This window comes from Dipodomys spectabilis, unplaced genomic scaffold (genome assembly GCF_019054845.1).
Source record: "Dipodomys spectabilis isolate Male_0828 unplaced genomic scaffold, ASM1905484v1 ptg000030l, whole genome shotgun sequence".
Classification (NCBI taxonomy): Eukaryota; Metazoa; Chordata; class Mammalia; order Rodentia; family Heteromyidae; genus Dipodomys; species Dipodomys spectabilis.
In genome coordinates, this window is record NW_024870707.1 from 4,864,759 (window position 1) to 4,885,014 (window position 20,256).

Sequence of the window (20,256 nt, forward strand, 5' to 3'; positions counted from 1 at the left end):
CTCATTCTTCTCTCCCTTACTGTGGATCTTTATATCTAACAGTCTACTGTACTTCAGACTTTGCATATTACAAATCACTTTCAAACTGTAACAAACTACTATCTCAGGTGTAACCTATTACGAACCCCCGATAGTCTCCTAAGGAAAAATCCTTCTCCAGCAGTCTTTTCCCAACACCTGAGCTGTCTATAAGCCCTGTCCATCTCTAGATCCTATCTGCTAGCAAATCCAATGTTCTTTCCCCTTTATCTTCAAGATATATCCAGAATTCTGCTTCTTCTTACCATTTCCTTTGCTATGATCCTTATCTGAGCCAAATTACCATCACCAATTCCCCTGCATTATTGTAAGAGACCCCTATTTGCTTTTTTCCTGTCCTCCTACAAGCTACTTCACACATGGAATAGGGGCATATTAAACGAAGGATCACAGGAAAGCCAGAAAGTCATATAAAAATAAAAGTCAAATCTTGTCTCTCTTGCTAAAACCTTTCCAATGGGTCTTCAGTGTCTGATCCAAGGCTTTGACCCCAATATCTACCACTTCCCCTCTGTCTAACTGCTCCAGCAGTGTTGGCTGCCTGACACTTTTCTAGTATGCAGCCCTGTGTCCTCCTCCAGGATCTTGTCCTGACTGCATTCCCTTGGCCTGGAATTATCTTCTCTCCTATTGCAGTCATCCTTACTCCTGCACATCTTTGCATCACATTCAAATGTTCACTTCTTAATAAAGCTCTAAAACTTCCCTATGTATACCAACATTTCCTACCCCTCCTCTTCAGAGAAAATTCCTATAAATTGTAGTTTGTATTAAAAACTTGAAAGCCAAGCACTGGTGACTCATGTCTGTCATCTTAACTACTCAAGAAGCTGAGATCTGAGTATCACAGTTCAAAGCCAGCCCAGGCAGAAAAGGTCCATGAGGCCCTTATCTCCAATTAACCACCAGAAAACCATAAGTGGAGCTGTAGCTCAAAGTGGTAGAGCACTAGCCTTGAGCAAAAGAGCTCAGAGAGAGTTCCCAAGAGCTGAGTTTAAGCCCCATAACCAACCAAAACCAATTTAAAAAAAACACTTGAGCTTTAGCATATGCCTCTAATCCTAACACTTTAGAAATGGTAGCAGGAGAGAAAGCAAAAAAGTTAAATATATAACCTAAAATTAAGATAAGTAAGGGAAGGGTGGGTTGGGAGGGGTGGATGAGACTAACAAAAGGAATGGCACTGCATTCATAAACTTCTTTGACGAATGGCACCTCCTTTGTACAACTACTTAAAGACTGTAAAATATTTTTTAAAAAAGAAAATGAAAAGAAGAGGAGAAAAAGAAAGGAAGGAAGGAAGGAAAAGAGAAGAAAGGAAGCCTTTTTTATCATTTCTCTGGAGCCTAGAGTCTGATGAACAATAAAACCTTAATAAATATGCTAAATGAAGATTTAAAAAATCTTCCCAAATTACAGATTGGGTACCAAGTAAATGTCACAGCCAGATCTCACGCTTCTACTCAGGCCCCCAGGCTTCCAAGATGACCTAGCCAAGCCAGAAGATAAAACTTTCTATCCGTTTTTGGAGAATGAAAACTTCCAATGTGCCCCCATTCTTCCCAACTCTTTTCATACAATATTCATAATGCCCCATGAAGTAAGATTTCTCACTGCCACTCATCTCTAATTCAGCCCAAACAAATGAGACAGAAAAGGAACCGAGAACCTAAGAATAGAGAGGCAAGAACAACACCCTAAATTCCAAGTTGCAATTTAGCAATTCCAAAAGCTCAAGGGATTTCCAATTAAGTTAGGATAGTCCTTGAAAGGTCCTGCTGTGAGTATTCAGGCATCCCTTACCAGGGCTCACAGGACCACTGGGAAAGGAAGATCCATTCATAAACATGGAATTGGATATAGCTCTCCTCTTCCGGGCACAGTTACCTAGGAATTCGGTGATCTGATTGGCCTGGAAATTATATATTTAAATGAATAGAATTTACACATTGGCTAAGTTGTAAACTGTGTATAAGGTCTTGTTGAACACAAAGATGTCTTTATTTTTTTTTGTTTTGTTTTTTTGGGGGGTCCAGTTGTGGGGCCTGAACTCTGGGCCTGGGCGCTGTCCCTCAGCTCTTCAGCTCAAGGCTAGCACTCTACCACTTGAGCCACAGCGCCACTTCTGGCTTTTTTTTCCTTTTGCTTATGTGGTGCTGAGGAATCGAACCCAGGGCCTCAGGCATGCAAGGCAAGCGCTCTACCACTGAACCACCTTCCCAGCCCCAAAGATGTCTTTATTAACAAAAGGCACCATTTCTTTTTAGCAAATATTGCTGTCGAATTTTATTTAAGATCCTTACATTTAGTAAATGGCTTAATTATTACAACAACTCTAGAACATGGTACAATATCTACATTGTGACTTAGAGTACTAGGTTAATTCATCTCTTAAGGCAATAAAATTAATATGTATTTTTAAAAAGTGCAAATTTCAAGCCAAGTCCCTCTAATTTCAAAGCTTAACTAGGGTAGCAAAGCACTTACAGTTAAGATAACTCAAACTTGTCTTTTGTATCCAGATTCTCACTGGGAAAAGACTAACACAGGCCTAAAAAAACCCTCACTGTTGTAATAATAGATACTAATTAAAAAGAAATGCATTCTGAAATATTTATCTTAGATGTGCTACATATGAAGCATTGGAGTTATGTTTGAGTTCCAGGTGGGATTTAAGCGGTTAATACTGGGCATAGGAATTCTAGGAAGAAGAGACTGTACTTGGAAAGAGAAAGAAGAAGAAAAAGAAAAGGTTTGGGCAGCACTGGGAATTGAACTCAGGGCCTTCTGCTTGCTTTGTAAGTGTTCTACTACATAAGCCATGTCTTAATTCATTCTTGCTTTCAATGTTTTTTGTTTTTCAGGTAGAGTGTTATGATCCTCCCAGGGCTGGCCTCAGACTCATTCCTTCTACATCTGCCTGCTGAGTAGCTGAAATTATAGGCATGCACCACCTAACTTGTCTTATTTTTGAGATAGGATCTCCTTTTACCCAGATTGGCCTCAAACCACAATCCCCTTTTCTTCACCTTACAAGTAGCTGGAACTACAGATATGTACTTCATGTCTGACAAAAGACAAAATTTGAAATAAGCTCAAGCATCACTCTTCAAAAGGATCAGACTCTGACGTGACATAAACATTGCTACTCTCCAGAAAAGATCATTAACCTTATTGCAGAAAAAAAAAACCTCAATGCCAAACTCCACATACATATCTTTCCAAACAGAAAAGAGCAACCTTCACAAAACCTGCCCTCCCTCCCCACCCCCCACACACACAATGCCTGACCTCAGCTTCTCCCAGACAGAAAATCCAAGGGTTAGAAACCTGGTTCTAAAAGCTAAAAGCCCCTTCAAAAATTACAACAATAAATCACATCTCACTTAGTATTGATTTACCTACTTGGCTTTGTCCTAAGCCAGTTGAAAGTCAGTCTAATGCACAAAAACTATTGATGTGAAGAGAGAGGGGAGGACGAGGAAGGAGAAAGAAGTCAGTCTAGGACTTGGGACAGATCCCAAGAGACAGGTCTAAGGGAAGCCTTGATGCTGTCTCCACTGAGGTTTCAGCCAGAAAGTCCTTAGACAAGAGAAAGAACGAGGGGAAAAGTAGAAGGGAACTGTTGGAGCAGACAGAAATCCTAGTCTGCCTGACTCAAGTCATTTGGGAATTGATCAGATTCTCTACCGGGATGAACTTCAGGCAAGTTCGCAGGGGCTGACCTTATGGAGGGCTTGTCCGCCACATTGCCCAAGTTCAGGTCTGTGCTCAAATCCTTACTCCCTGTAAGGCCTTGCATGCATTCCTTGGCAAACCTCCAATTCGGGCTTTTTGCTGGATAATTGGAAATAAGAGTCTCATCATTTATTTCCCCTGGAGGTTGGCTTTGAATCCAGATTCTGAGATCTCAGCCTTCTGAGTAGCTAGGATTACAACGTGAGCCAACAGCACCCGGGCTGTGATGGTTCTTTCATAGGAACTTCCAACCTTCTAACACTAGAACTGTGAGAAGATGAATACATTCCTATTGTTTGTTGTTGTTACCCCCAGTAGAGTCTTGAGCTCAGCTCCTAGTACCAGCACAAAAGAAAAGGAAGATGAAGGGGAAGGAAGGGGAGGGGAGAGGAGAGGAGGAGATGGGAGAGCTGGGAGCATGATTCATGTGGTAGAACATCTACTTCTAGTGAATTTGAAGCCAAAATAAATTATTAATGATAAAGCCGGGCACTGGTGGCTCACGCCTGTAATCCTAGCTACTCAGGAAGCAGAGATCTGAGGATCGCAGTTCAAAGCCAGCCCGGGCAGAGAGACCGTGAGACTCCTATCTCCAATAAAACCACTAGAAAACCGGAAGTGGCACTGTAGCTCAAGTGGTAGAGTGCTCGCCTTGAGCTGAAGAGCTGAGGGACAGCGCCCAGGCCCAGAGTTCAAGCCCACGACCGACCCAAAAAAAATAAATAAATAATAATAATAAATTATTAATGATAATAGTAGTAGTAATATTGTAGAAGGATTTCCACAGGAGCAGAAGACCAAGTGTTGGGATAGAACCAATTCTGGGGAAAGGTCTAGCATGACCAAAAGCATGAAAAATAAGAAGAATAGTAATAACAATAAGAAGAAAACTGGGCAAAATAGAAGTCCAAAACAGAGAGAAGACTTTTTTTCCCAAGAAGCATCTCAGTGTCTCAAAGATTATCTTTAAAAACAGCTGTTACCCAACAACTACTTATGGCTCAAAATAAAGGAAAACATTCCCACGCCAACTGTGCACTCTAAATAGAAGCTGAAAAGACTCAAAAATACCCAGGCCACTACAGCAGCCTGATTTGAAGCTTTTTCTGGAATAAAAAGCTCTGTGGGCTCCTGGGGCCTTCCTCTTCCTCCTCTTCCTCCGCCTCTTCCTCCTCCTCCTCACATTATTGCTCTGTCTCTCCTGAGCACACACTGCTTGGGTAGTGGGGAGAATCAAGAACAGGCAACCATCTGGAGCCAGAACCAGCCTCCAGTTCTTCTGCACCCAAGCCAGCAGGCTCTTCCCAGGGACAATGGCAAAATAATAAAATATATAAGTCATCACTAAGATGTATTGAGTATTTTGTATGGCTAGAACTATTGTTAAGAGCTTTGCTATGAAACTTTTTCAAGAAGGGAATTTCAAGAAGGTGAATTCCTTTGAGACAACAAAGGTAGGTGCTGCTCTAATTGTCACTTTACAGATGAAGAAACTGAGGCAGGGAGAGGTAAATTGCTAAGCCCCGGTTTACTTAGAATATCCCATCCTCTCTCTCTCACACTGTAATTAAAGTGTTTCAGAGCTTGTGGGGCGGATAGAGCAGACGGGCAGGAATGGAGAAAGGAAAAGGATTTAACAGTTACTAAATAACTAGAATGATCCAGTTATTTAGATCCACAGATCCTTGGAAATAAAAACAAAACCTACCAGATAAATGCACAGCCACATAAATACCTAGTTATAATAAATTATACATTTAAAAATGGCTAACATGGCCTGGGCACCAGTGACTCACTCCTGTAATCCTAGCTACTCAAGAGGCTGAGATCTGAGGATCAGGGTTCAAAACCAACCTGGGAGGGAGGAGATAACACTGTTCAAAAAGAAATGTACTCATCACCTTACTTAGGTAAGGGTAACCCTTCTGTATATCACCTTTACAATAACATTTAAGTTTGTTTTTAAAAAAAAAAAAAGCAGCCTGGGCAGGAAAGTCTATGAGATCTTATCTCCAATTAACCCCCAAAAAGCCCAAAGTAGAGCTGTGGTTTAAGTGGTAGAACACTAACCTTGAGCAAAAAAAGCTCAAGGACAATGCCCAGGCCTTGATTTCAAGCCCCAGAACACACACACACACACACACACACACACACACACACTACCATGACTATGTTACTTACATACATTTTATCATAATAAAAATGTCTACCAGGTAGTATACTGAGGCAGGCCAGAGCTATAAGCTCTGTAAAGCTGACATCAGTGTTATACACTGGCAAGCAAGGAAATGTAGGCTCCCTTTAGTGAAATAACTCATTTGGTTAAGATCGCCTATCTAATACATGCCTCCACTTAGTACCATTAGCCATATTTTTATTGGTTCATGTTTAATATTCACAACTATTGGTAGAATATGAGACAATATCGTAATCATACTCAATATTATTGACAGTCCACCTTTTTTGAGTTCCAACCATGTCATCTCACTGTGTTCATGGGAGCAGGTTCGTGGACCTCTTCTGGTATTTCTTCAATCATTAAAAGGTGGGTAATGGGAGAGCTCCTTTCATGGTTTTCAAAAGGCTTCAACATGACATCATCAACTAAAAGTCCTTAAAGTAAATAGTAAATAATATGCAAATAGCAAATAAATAATAAAGTAAATAAATAAGCAAATAGTGTTAAATAAAATGTTATTGATGTTATTAAACTTTTCCAGGAAGGGAGTTAAGCTGAAGTTTCTATGTGACTTATTCAAAGCCATGCCACAAAAGGAAAAGGAGAAAGAATCTCACACCTGTGCTGGCCAAGTAGCAGAATTATAGACACCCACAAAAGAGAGTCAATGTGCTTCTTCAAGCCTTCAGACACCGTGATCCAAATGCCTGGAGAAATTATAGGACCCAGGAAGGCTCTGATTCCTTACTGTGTACAGTGAATCTGTAGAAGGCTAATACTGTGGACATTCTTGCCACAAAAGAGCACATGAGTAAAGTGGCAAATGCTCACCAAAAAAAAAAAAAGTTTTCCTAAATTTTTGGATCTGTAAAATTTTCCCCACCTGAATGTAAACTTGTTCAACCACTTTGGAAAGCAGTATGGAGGTTCCTCAAAAGACTTCACATAGAGCTCCCCTATGACCCAGCAATCCCACTTTTGGGCATTTACCCTAATGTTTACAAACAAGACCACACTAAAGCTACCAGCACAACTATGTTTATTGCAGCATTATTTACCATAGCTAAGATATGGAACCAACCCAGATGCCCCTCAGTAGATGAATGGATCAAGAAAATGTGGTATATATACACAATGGAATTCTATGCCTCCATCAGAAAGAATGACATTGCCCCATTTGTTAGGAAATGGAAAAACTTGGAAAAAATTATATTAAGTGAAGTAAGCCAGGCCCAAAGAAACGTAGGTCCCATGGTTTCCCTTATTTGTAATATCTAGTATATGTATGAGTCAAGCGGAAAAGTTCAGATAATGTGATGTCAGGAAAATGAACCCTTAGATGTGTATTTTAATGTTTTTTTTCTTTCATGCATGTGTTTCTAACTCATTTATAAGATTATCTCTTTGTTGCTTTGTATGTCCCTCCTCCACAGTATAACCCCTGCTTTCACTATATTTGATGTCAGTATAACTTGTGGAGGAGATGGGGAAAAACCAGTTGTTTAAGGATACAGGTGGACCTGTTGCAACAATGAGAAGTACAAGTTGTCATGTCCAAAACGAGCTTTACAACGTTGGTGCGGGGGGGGGGGGGGGGGGGGGGGGGGGAAGGAGAAGGATTGGGATTAGTGGGGGAGGGGGGAGGCTGGGAAGGGATGTGAAGGGTAAACAAAGGAGGAGGCTGCAATGCTTGGTAAGAAATGTACGCATTATCCTGCCCATGTAACTGTAACTCCTCTGTACAGTATGTTCACAAATAAAATGAAATTTAATTTAAAAAAAAAAAATTTCCCCACCTATCCAGGAAGCCCCTTGGAGAGAATTTAGCCAGACCTATTCCCATTATTGCACTGATTTAGAAAGACCTGAAAGAGATTAGCTAGCTCTCACTTCTGCTTCTGATGTATTAAACCTGGTGCCTGTGGAATAAGGGAGGGGGAGGGGTGCAGTTTGCAGGACTATAATTTTTACACAAAATTCCCATGAGGTTATGAACTAGGGAGTTGCATAGTAATAGAGGGCAGGTAACTGTTGAGCCATGGAAAAATGTGAAGACACCATGAAAATGTAATTAAAACTTTCCCAGCTCACAGATAACTGCCACCCTGGAGACTGGACCTAGGAAGAGTAATTTCTCATCAGCAATTTCAAGAAGTATTCAAACACCAGAGGCTAATGCCGTAGCTCTCTCCACAGAGACCACCTACTGCCAGTCTATTGAAAGTGGAGCTTTGTAACAGGTACTTAAAACTTGTTTGTGCTGCCATAAATTCACTAAACACAGGAGGAAAAAGGCCTGGCATCTATGATGGTATTTTGTGTCTATCATGGCTCTAAGCCATTCTCTCTACTGTCACTTGACGATCACCTTGGGATCCAGGAAAGACAGGACTAAGGATGACGTCCTTGTGGTCAGGCCTAAAACTGACCCTAAGGAGCAGCAGAGCCCTGCAGGATCCGTCACCCCGGTGGAGGATAATTAGCCATAATGGTTGCATTCTGGATTGGGAAAAACAATCATCTCCTGAGGACCAGATTGCTCTCCTCAAGTAATAACAGCGATAGTAATTGCTCCAGAATCCAAGAAAGCCAGAACTGAGATCAGCCGTACACTTAACCTATGCATGCATTTGTCTCTGTCCCTGATGCCCATGTCTGTCCCCTGAAGAGGGTAGGAGATGAACTAAGGTACCATCTTCCTGTGATGTGGGCAGGCCACAGAATCTCTTTCTCTGCCCTATTTCTTTCCGAATTAACTTTCCTATCCCTTTCACTGTGTTTACATCTTGCCTGAATTCTTCTCCAGGCTGGATGCAAGAATTGGGGTTGATTAGCTGTGCTAAAAATTCCAGGTTAATGATAGGGGCCACAGGTTTATGGGACTTCCACAAAGTTATCTCTGTAAAAGGAGATGAGACATGGCAGGGTCCTAACTTAAGACTCCACTTGAGGATTCCTGACTCAGTGAGCTCTCTTTCTGCCTTTCACACAGCCTAAAAATATTTTCAAGTAATTAAAATTGCAAAGCTTTTCAAAATAGCCACATGAAAAAGGCAATTCTACACAGAGAAAACTAGGGAATACGCCAAGATGTTACTAGTCACCACTATGGGAAGGTGGAATTTTAACTGTCTTTTTTTTTCCTATATCAACTTTTTTATATTTTCCAATGTTCATACAATAACGACATCATCTGTAAAATGACACTTTGGGGGCAAACTTTTTATTTACTTTGTATCATATCATGGGTATATGCACTGACCCTGGGTCTTGAAATCGGGGCCTAGGTGCTGTCTCATATGTAGCTTTTTTTTTTTTTTTGCTTAAGGCTGGCACTCTATAACTTGAGCTACACATCTACTTCTGTTTTTATGCTGGTTGTTTGAAGATAAGGCCTTCATGGATTTGGAGGCTAGCTTTCAACTCTCATCCTCAGATCTCAGCCTCCTGAGTAGTTAGGATTCCGAATGTGAACCACCAGTACCCAGAAATGCAGCTTTTTATATACCAGTTCTAAAATTTGTGTTTTTCCTAACTTTTTGTTTCCCGAAATAAAAATAGATGAATGGATGAATTGAAATAAATGTATTTACCTGAAAGTGAACCAAAGTCAAAATAGAAAGAAAGCAATGCAGTACTTGATTAAAAACTCCACTCGTAAAAGAGAGAGAGAGAGAGAGCTGGGAAGGTGGCTCAGTGGTAGAGTGCTTGCCTTGCATGCATGAGGCTCTGGGTTTGATTCCTCAGCACCACATAAGGAGAAAAAAGCCAGCACTGGTGCTATGGCTCAAGTGGTAGAGTGCTAGCCTTGAGCTGAAGAGCTGAGGGACAGCGTCCAGGCCCAGAGTTCAGGCCCCACGACCAACCAAAAAAAGGAAGGAAGGAAGGAGAAAGAGAGAGAGAGAGAGAAAGAAAGAAAGAAAGAAAGAAAGAAAGAAAGAAAGAAAGAAAGAAAGAAAGAAAGAAAGAAAGAAAGAAAGAAAGAAAGAAATTGCTAATGCAGACCCAGACTTTCTTGATGACTCCATTACCCTTGAAGATGAAAAAGAAATAAAGAATACAGCCTTGGATGATTTCATAAGGAATATGCTTTCAGCTCACCCCGTGCTTTTATAAGAAGGCTATTAGGAAGAAGAAGGTCAGGAAGACAGAAAATGCCTGTATCCTGGGACTGAGATAACAAAAGAGCGATGAGCAAGTCTCACAGCTGTCTAGCACTGACCCATTTTCAAAGCTCATTTATAATAATTAGTAATTGGATAAAGCCCAAATGGACAACAATAGGGAAATAGCTAAACAAACAGGGGTCGATTAACTCCAGTGGGATGCTTCATAAAGAGAAACAATAGTGAACTTTCAGACTTGAGTTGATCCTGGAAATGTTTATATAACCCTATGTTAACTCAGAAAAAGTGAAGGACGAATGAGTGCCCTGGGAATTCAACAAGGCATGTTAAAAAGCCTATCGTATTAGCATCTTGGAGTCGATGGAGAAACGAGGACTTCATTGTTCATGAGAGAAAAGAGTTGACGTCAAATTCGGACTCCACCAGAAAGGAACTGAATAGAATTAATCAGGTTAAAGGAAATTCCCTATTTATGTAGATAATGCATTTCTGTCCTCAATTTTTTAAAAGCCTCAGTTGGGAAATTCATTACATGTCATTAGGAGAAACTTTTATCAGAGATGATTACAAAACAGAAAAAAAAAATCCCTATCTCCCTTACTAAGGGTATCTTTTTAGATTTACTTCCACCAGTTCATGTAATCTTTCATTTTACTCTTTTCTTTCCAATTAAGTCTGAAATATAAGTTTACCAGTTTGGATGTTGCTAATCAGACTCATTTTAATCTCAAATTGTATAGAGTATTAAATGTTCAGTTCATTATCACTACTATTAAAATTCAATCTTTTTCCCACTTTATATACAAACCTAATAAATCGTGAGTCAGGCACTATGTTCGGATATTTTTTACACCGGCAGTCTAGGTGACACTTTTTTAAGTCTTAGAGATACAGTAAAGAATAAACACAAACGTACAGAAAGGCCTTTAACACAATGCTGACACATATTTTGTTCTCTACGGGTGTTTATCAAATTGCATTTTGAATGCTACCTAGCACTCCCGGTGAAACCAATGAATAATGAATGCTACATAAAGAAAACTATTCAAAATGTAGAACCCTGCTCAGCTCAGAGGAGCTATTTTCTATAAAGCCAGGGACTAATGGTATGGCTGGCTGTGAGATCTTCATCCCCTGCCCCAACTGATGCTATCGAAGGCTAGACCAGCAAACTTGTGGTTGGCAATAAGCCAAACAGTCCAACTATCTTAAATCATGGGATTTAAAACCTAGAATAATTTTTCCAGTCCTAGGCCATGATAAGATGATGAAAGTTAATGAGAGGAAATGTAAGAGCTTTCATTCATATCCCAAAACAACTAACTGCCAAAAACACAAGTTAACGCAGATATAAACTCACTCCCACCTAACTAGAAGGAGTATTTTAAAAAATGGTTAACAGAAGTTGATATATTAAATCTGACTTCCATAGACTTTTTTTATTCCAACAGGCACTTATAGGATTATAGTGTTTAGGTTTAGGAATGAAGAAACATCAAGAGTCTAAGGTGTGATTGTGTTCGGCTTATGTTGGTGATTTGAGCAGAATTAAAGATTGACCAGGATGCTTGATGAGTGACTAGGAAGATCAGTGAATGACTGACCAGATGACCAATGAGTGATCAGGATGATCAATGAACAAATGAACCAATGACCCAATAAGAGGACTCATAACCTCATCATCTGCAGAAAGAAGTTGGTCCAAAAAAATGTTTGTGAGGGATTGAATAGCCTGCTTCTAGCTATAAATGAAGAACACACTCTGTGTGTGTGTGTGTGTGTGTGTGTGTGTGTGTGTGTGTGTGTGTATGTGTGTGTGAATACTGGGGCTTGAGCTCAGGATCTCATGTGCTTGCTCACAGCTGGAGCTCTACCACTTGAACCATGCCTCCAGTTCTAAGCAAATATTTTTATGGAGCATCAAGTACCATCAAGGAGTAAGATGGCTTGATGTATGGAATATTTCTTCCTTTTTCTTTTTTTTCCCTCAAGTGGCAATCCTAGGGCTTAAATTTAGGGCCTGGGCTCTAAATGAAACCCTGAGGTTTCATTTGCTCAAGGCTAGCATGCTACCACTTGAGCCACATCTTCACTTCTGATGGTTAACTGGAAATAGAAGACTTACAGACATTCCTGCCTAGCCTGACTTTGAACCACAATCCTCAGATCTCAGCCTCCTGAGTGGCTTAGAATTACAGGCATGAACTGCCAGCTCCCAGCATTTGGAACATCTCTAATCGTTGATCGGTGCCAGGGGCAGGGTCCTTAACCAATTCCTTCAGGCAGCTGTGATACTGTGAACCCTGAATCTGTTTCCTAGCAGTTTCCCTGAGCAAACTGCATGCATAGGGTACCTACGGGCACAATGGGCAATAAAAACACCATGCCCTAGACCAATAAAATATGATGGGTACTCTAGAAAGATCTAAAATGTCATACCCAAACTCTATTTTAAATTGAGTAAGTGACTTAAGTTTCAGATCGCCCTTTTGAAATATTACTTCTCTACACCAATTAATAGGAGTTTGTGTTTGTACCCCTTGATGGAGACCCTATCTTCCTTCAGTGAATGAGTATCGGCCTTCTGCTTTAACTCCCTGTCTTAATGTCCCACACACTTTGCAGGGCCCTTTCTCTGCCTCCAGGGCGTTTTTCCTTCCCTAGGCTGCCTCTCACCTACAGCCTCTCTCTACGGCTTGCTTTTCTCTTTGCAGTGCTAAGTAGTTTATGTGACACGTACCCTCCCACTGGGAACTAAATTAAGACATCAAAATCCTGTCACATCAGGCACCTAATAATCACTCCTGTTTGCTAGCAATGTTCATTGGAGACGCGTTCCAAAATTCTGATCCTGAAAGAAAGCTGCCAGCTTCCATTAACTATCACAGTCAGTTTCAAAGACCTTCACAGAGAGCTTAAGTATAAAAGGCACGGAGGTCAAAGTGTTAATGGGACTTAAAAACACCTTAAACCAGGATCCAATGCTTTCAGGATGGCCTACTGTCCACCCGTGGATATGCTCAACCAAGCAGAAGACCCACATGGACAAAGGAGACATATAATAACAGCCTGGAAGTTTCTGTGTCAACTGATGCCAACCACAGTGCATGTTTTCCTCTCATTTCCCATCAACCAAATTTTTTTCACCCTAAGGTTACCTTGGTTCCTTCTATTGGTTTACTGTTGGTCTCCTCCAACTGTAATGAAAAATATCTGAGTACAAGTACCTAGTCTATCTAGCTTTCTTCCAGCCTGGAACACTATCTGGTAGACATTTAACATTTAGTAGACACTTTGTGAATGGATAAGATGGAAGAAAACTGAGTATCTTGGACATGAACTGGCTTGGTGATAGAACTGAATATTTTGTTGCACTGTGGGTTTTTTTTTGTTTTTCTTCCTCTTGAAGAGGAAGTGCTTGCTTTACTGACTGTCTGCTAAAATGTTTTCTCCCCTTCCTCTGTGGAAGCTTAGTAACCTGAGCACACAGATGTCTGGTTGCTGAGTGCTATACAACCAGGTTTTTTTTTTTTTTTTTTTTTGGTCCAGTTGTGGGGCCTAAACTCTGGGCCTGGACGCTGTCCCTCAGCTCTTCAGCTCAAGGCTAGCGCTCTACCACTTGAGCCACAGTGCCACTTCCGGCTTTTTTCTTTTTGCTTATGTGGTGCTGAGGAATTGAACCCAGGGCCTCAGGCATGCAAGGCAAGCACTCTACCACTGAGCCACCTTCCCAGCCCCACAACCAGGTTTTTTATTTGTTTGTTGTGCCAGGGATTGAACTCAAGGTCTGGGGACTGTCCTTGAGCTTTTGTGCTCAAGGCTAGTACTCTACCACTTGAGCCACAACTCCACTTCTAGCTTCTTTGTGGTTAATTGAAGAGAAGAGTTTCATAGACTTTCCTGCCCAGGCTGGCTTCAAATCATGATCCTCAGATCTCAGCCTCCTGAGCAGCTAAGATTTACAGGTGTGAGCCACCAGCACAGGGCTAAATTTTTACCCACAGAATGCGACTAGAGTGACTTGCCTTCTGTACCAGAGCCCTTAGGGCAATGGATGCATCTCCTCAGAGTTCTCTCTCTTCATCTCTCCTGCCAGCTGAGCAAGACAGACATGGGGCTGTACCGAGCAGGCACTGAGGCCATTCAGCCCCATGATGAAGCCCTCTAGTCAGCCATGAGGGAAGAGTTTTACTCCTCACTTTAAAGAGAAAAACAAGCCACTTTGAGGTCTCTTTGTTACAGCAGCTTAAGTCCCTCCGCTCCCCTTTAATGAATTCAGCTAGATCATCTCTGAAGACCCACTTCAGCTCACCAAGGTCTGGCCTGGTGCTTCACCTCATCACGTATAATCATGGCATTTGAGAAACCGATATTATTATTGGGAACGCTAATCACATTAAATGGGTGCACTTAACCTTTAATCTTTTCTGAAGATTTTTCTTCCCTGTTTATGTGGATATGTGTTTCCTGGAGATAAAATTAAGTTTGCACTTTTGAAACAACCACTTACATCGGCTTAAGGGGAAAGAAGCTGCATGCTCAATTTCTTTATGCATCCCAATCAGTGCAGAAGGAATAGTCCCTGCAAATCACGATCATCTCTACATGTTCTGTCGCAGCCTAGAAAATGTGATAGCACTGGTACTGACAAACGTATGACAAGTATCCCAGGAATGGCAGCCAAGATGTTTTAGACAGGATCAAATTAACAAGTATGTTTTTATTTTGACGTGTCTTCAATATACCTTCAAGTTATAATAAGTTAGTCTTCAATTGATCGAGTAATATAGTTTTCTTTTTAACACAAGTTAGGCCAGGGCACTGGTGGCTCTTGACTATGATTCTAGCTGAGAGACTGAGACCTAAGGATCATAGTTTGAAACCAGTAGGGGCCGTAGAGTCTTGAGACTCTTCTCACCAATTAGCCATCAAAAAGCTGGATGTGGCCAAGCCACAGTGGCTCATGACTATAATCCTAGATACTCAGGAGGGTGAAATCTAAGGATTGCTGTTTGAAGCATCTATGAGATTCTTATCTTAACTACCATAATTTTAAAAAATTAGAAGTAGAGCTGTGGCTCAAGTGGTAGAATGCTAGCCTTGAGCAAAAAAGCTCAGGGACAAGTGTTCAGGTACCTGAGTTCAAGCCCCAGGACCAGCAAAAAAAAAAAAGGTGGAAGAGGAGCTATGGCACTAAAAGTAGAGGACCAGCCTTGTGCAGAAAAGGAATAAAGAAGAGCATCCAGTTCCTGAGTTCAAGCCTCTGTAGTAACACACAAAAAAATTCAACTTAGGGGCTGGGAAGGTGGCTCAGTGGTAGAGCGCTTGCCTTGCATGACTGAGGCCCTGGGTTCTATTCCTCAGCACCACATAAGCAAAAAGAAAAAAGCTGGAAGTGGCGCTGTGCTCAAGTGGTAGAGTGCTAGCCTTGAGCTAAAGAGCTGAGGGACAGAACCAAGGCCTAGGTTTCAGGCCCCATGACCGGACCCCAAAAAAATTCAATTTAGAGAGTGGAAAATATGAGGAGAAAATAATTACAAAAAGATGATATGAAAATGAAAATGACTGAGCCTTGAAGAGGGCATGGTTGGCAAGTTCAAGAATTAGTACTGAAGTCAGTGTGACTAGAAAGGGCGGGTAAGAGAGAGGCGGAGGCAGGTCTAGAAGACAGATGTGGAGTTAATGGAATATGGAAAGCATAAGAGGCACAGGACTACCTGAGGTCATCTAAGGTAGTATGGCTCATGCTTTGATGTGCATACGAATCTCCTAGGGATTTGTAAAACTGCAATCGTATTCCCTTAGATACAGTGAGCTCTCAGTTGAAGTCTGTATTATTGGTGCAGAGATAACAATGTGAGAACAAAGAATCTGGAAAGTGCAGAAAGAGAGAAAAGATCTGGTGAGTACACCCTGAGCCCAAGAAGAGTACTGAGAAAAGACCCCCACACACAAAGTTGTAAAGTTCTTTTTCAACATAGTGTCTTTTACATCTCATTGTTACAATGGGTCAATCTGTACCCTTTAGGCAGAGAACAATGAAGGCCTAGTTGAGAGCAGCCACAGTTCCATGGCAGGAGCAGGTGTATAAGTAAAGGTGTTCCAGAGGAAATGACAGGACAGGAAAGTGAAATGGAATCAAGAAATGTTTTTGGTTTTGGTAGGAGGCTTGAACTCTGGGCCTGAGCAATGTGCCTGAGCTCATCATCTCAAGGCTAGCACTCTACCACTTAAGCCACAACACCACTCGGTTTTCTGGTGGTGAATTGGAGATAAGAGTCTCACAGATACTAAGCGAAATGAACCCCAAGATAGGGAGATTTTATCTTTCTTGTTGTTCTTTGTAATGTACTTATAATGTATTATGTGATTTTTTTTTCTTTGTATGTTCTTCCCCCATGGTATAACCCCTATTGTCACTGTATTTGATTCCAGTGCCCTGAATCTTGCATATACATTTTTCTAATTTGGGGAGGTGGAGGGAAATAACAAAATGCTGAAATAAGGATACAGGATGACTCATTGTAACAGTGAGATGTACAAGACACTATGTTGAAAACGAACTTTACAACTTCGTGGGGCGGGAGGGGGGGGGGCAGTTGGGGAAGTGGGAAGGTAGGGGGAAAAAAAGGAGGGAGTAACAATGCTCAATAGGAAATGTACTCATTACCTTGCTCATGTAACTGTACAGTGTCGTTACAATAAAAAATATATATTTAAAAAATCAATTAAAATGTTAAAAAAGAAAGAAAATGACTGGGCCTGAACAGTTCAATGACTGCAAGTTAAGTTGACAAGGGTAGACATAACATGTGAGATTACATGTGGTTGTACAATTTCTTGTTCCCATAATGCCTGGACTCCTGTTCAAATGCTTTGTCTTCCCATAATGCCCTGGGTTCCTGCTCAACCAAAGAGTCAAATCTGGGCATGCACAGGCCAATCAGTACAAGGGAGGAGATATGGGAGGTGCTTTTTTACTGTAAATAACTCCATTGGATTCCTTTTTGGAGCCCCTCCCTTCAGCCCACCTACTTTCCTTTTGCTGCTTTCACTTTCAAAAAACAAAAACAAAAAAAATTTACTCCATCTGTCTGAAATACCTTTCTACCCTTTACTTGTGTAATGGGCAGAAAAAAATGAATTTCATCTCTAAAGATGGCATCAATGGATAGAATGGTAGCTTTTCCTGAGGAAATTGATACTCTGAAAGTAGTGCCAGCCAGCAGCAAATCAACAGAGCAAATAATTAATTCAGGGAAGAGTGAAAGTCTTGACAATTAAAATCATAGGAACCATTGCGGTTTAACAAAATACTGTCCTCACATTCATTAGCTCTTTTAATTTCATGTTTGGACGTGTGGAAATGTAATATTAGAGCAAATGGAAAACACCACCAAGTTCTGTGTTTTCAAAGACTGAGTGTGTGGTAGCTACACTGGCAAAGGAGAGAACTTGTGGGATTTGAGAATCTCAGACCTGGAATCAGATACCAAATCTCACTCACAAACTCTAGGACCCACAGCAGGCCATTTATTTAACTGTCAGCAGACACGACTGAGCATCTGTAATGTAACACACATCACGATGAGGTGCTTAGAATACATCAGGGATCTGAGAATCAAAGTTGCTTAGCTTCTAAAGCCATAGACTGCCAAGGTTTTGTTTGATCCAGATTGTTGTTTTGTTTTGTTTTTTTCTCTCTCCAAAGTTCGTATCTGCTAATTCCATTGGTGTAACAGTGTTGGAAGGTGGGTTCTTTGCAGGGTCTTAATGGATTCCCAAGTGAACATGGACCTGCAAGGAGGCCAGTGTGCCTATCACCGTGTTTGTTTACCTATAGCTTCATAGGCACATTCTAGCTACCACAAAGGAGGGAAACCATGCAACCTTTGTTTCTCTGGGTCTGGCTTACTTTCATTTAATATACATAATTTTTTTCAAGACTTTCCATTTCCTTATGAATATCATTCTTTCTGGTGGACAATTAAAATTCCATTGTGTATATCTGCCACATTTGCTTTTTATCTATTTTTTTAATTGTGAAAATATCGTACAGAGGGGTTACAATTACATGGGCAAGATAATGAGAACATTTCTTATCAAGCATTGCTGCCTCCTCCTTTGTTTCCCCTTCCCATCCCTTCCCACCTCCCCCCTCTACCCCATCCCCCTCTGGCCAAAGTTATAAGGTTCGTTTTTCAACATAAAAACTTGTACATCTCATTGTTGCAATAGGTCCACCTGTATCCCTATTTAAATGATTTGTTTCTTTTCCCTTCCCCTCCACAAATGATACCAACATCAAATACAGTGAAAACAGGGGTTATACTGTGGGGGGGGGAACATACAAAGCAACAAAGAAATCATCTTATAAATATGTTAGAAACAACCATCTCCTGCCACATTTTCTTGATCCGTTCGTCCATTGAGGGGCATGTGGGCTGATTCCATATCTTGGCTAGGTTGAATTGTGCTTCGATGCATATGGTTGTACTGGATAGAATTTTAGTTTGGCAGTTTTCCAATTGGTATTTTTAACCATCTTGTGGATGGCATCATTTGATAGAAAAATCAGATGACTTCTTATATTTGTTTCCCCTGTATATTATCTCATTTTTTTTTAAATCTCTCATTGTTTTGTAATAGTTTTCTGCTTCCCTGGCAGAGAAATAACATGTCTCTGTCTGTAGTGCTCTAATAGAATACATGAGATTAAGACATGTCTAAAGAACAAATTTTTATTTTCCATTCTGGAAGCTGGGGAGTTCAAGATCAAGTCATCAGCAGGTTCTAGCATTGGGTGAGGAAGGTTCCCAGCTTCTAAGAGGCTTCCTTGTAGCCAACCATGCCCTCTGCAGGAGAGAATTCTGTGTCCTCCTGGAGCAGGAGGAAGAAAAAGGTAGTGAAGCATCTCACTTGCCAGAGAGGAGTCTTCACGACCTCATCCCCTCTTAAAGGGCCAATTCTCTCAGGAAATGGAAACAACAGGGTTGGTTTTTTTTCCTTTGCTGTTTTTGTTTTCCTTTCTTTTTGTCCTGCTTGTACGTTTATCTGTCTTTGGGTGTGTAAGAGGAGGCACAGAAATGGAGTGACAAAGGGTGAACAACTGCAGCAATGGTACCTACCGTACGCTGGGTTGAAAATGAACTATATAATTTGTGGGTAGAGTCAGGAGGGAAACACTGGGAGAGAGCGAGGAAAGGGGTGGCATTGTCTATAAAGAACCACAGCAGAGGGTAAATGCAGTTCCTGTTTTTCTGAAGTTCAAGTTTGAACCTAGTGAATGTAAATTGTCTTTTCTACATCAAAGCAGAGATGGGACTTGCTAAGATACAAAACTTCTGATTCAGTAGGTCCAGAGTGAAGGCCCAAATAAGTCACTTTCCCCCTCTTGACCGAATGGTATACTCATTTTCCGCTCAAAGGGTATTTATAGATATATTGTGCTATCTGTAAACTTTGTTTCAAAACAGTAAAGGAGATGTGATTTATTATAAGTTGCCATCTCATAAGTCAACCATCCTGTAACATCAAATCCATAGTCCCTTGCACAGCATTTGAAATCCTTCAAGATTTTATTCCAAAGCGTCTCCTTAATGTCCATCTCAGTGAAGATCAATCTTCTCCAGTCTCATGGAAATTCCAATTGTTCGTGATCAGGCTATACTTCTATTCTTTGCAAACTTGTGACTTTCTCAACCCAGAGTTTTCGTGCCTCCCTTGACTGAATGCAAAGCCTTGTTCAAATATCACCTTTACTCTGAAATCTTGCCCAACTCCCTCTTTAGGTCTCCAATGATCCATCGTTCATAACACTACTGGTAAGCATAGAGCACCCTGGCCATAATTACTAGCTAGCATGTCCTCTTCTCCCAGTCTGTCACTTCTCAGGGACAAATCGACCTCAGGTTTGGGGCTGGGAATCACCTGACTGGATTCCAATCCATCTTTGAAACACTCTAGATGAGTAAGCTTGTCCCTGGGGAAGATAATGAGCCTTTCTGAACCTCACTGTTCTTATCTACAAAGTTATATACAGCAATTGCCTCGCAAAGAGTTTGAAGAATTAAATTATACCCAAGACACGTATAAAAAAAAATACTCTCATTAATAAAGTATAGGTGTTTCCAAAGCTTTCAAAATCCTAATCAAAACTTGAAAGAATCGGTT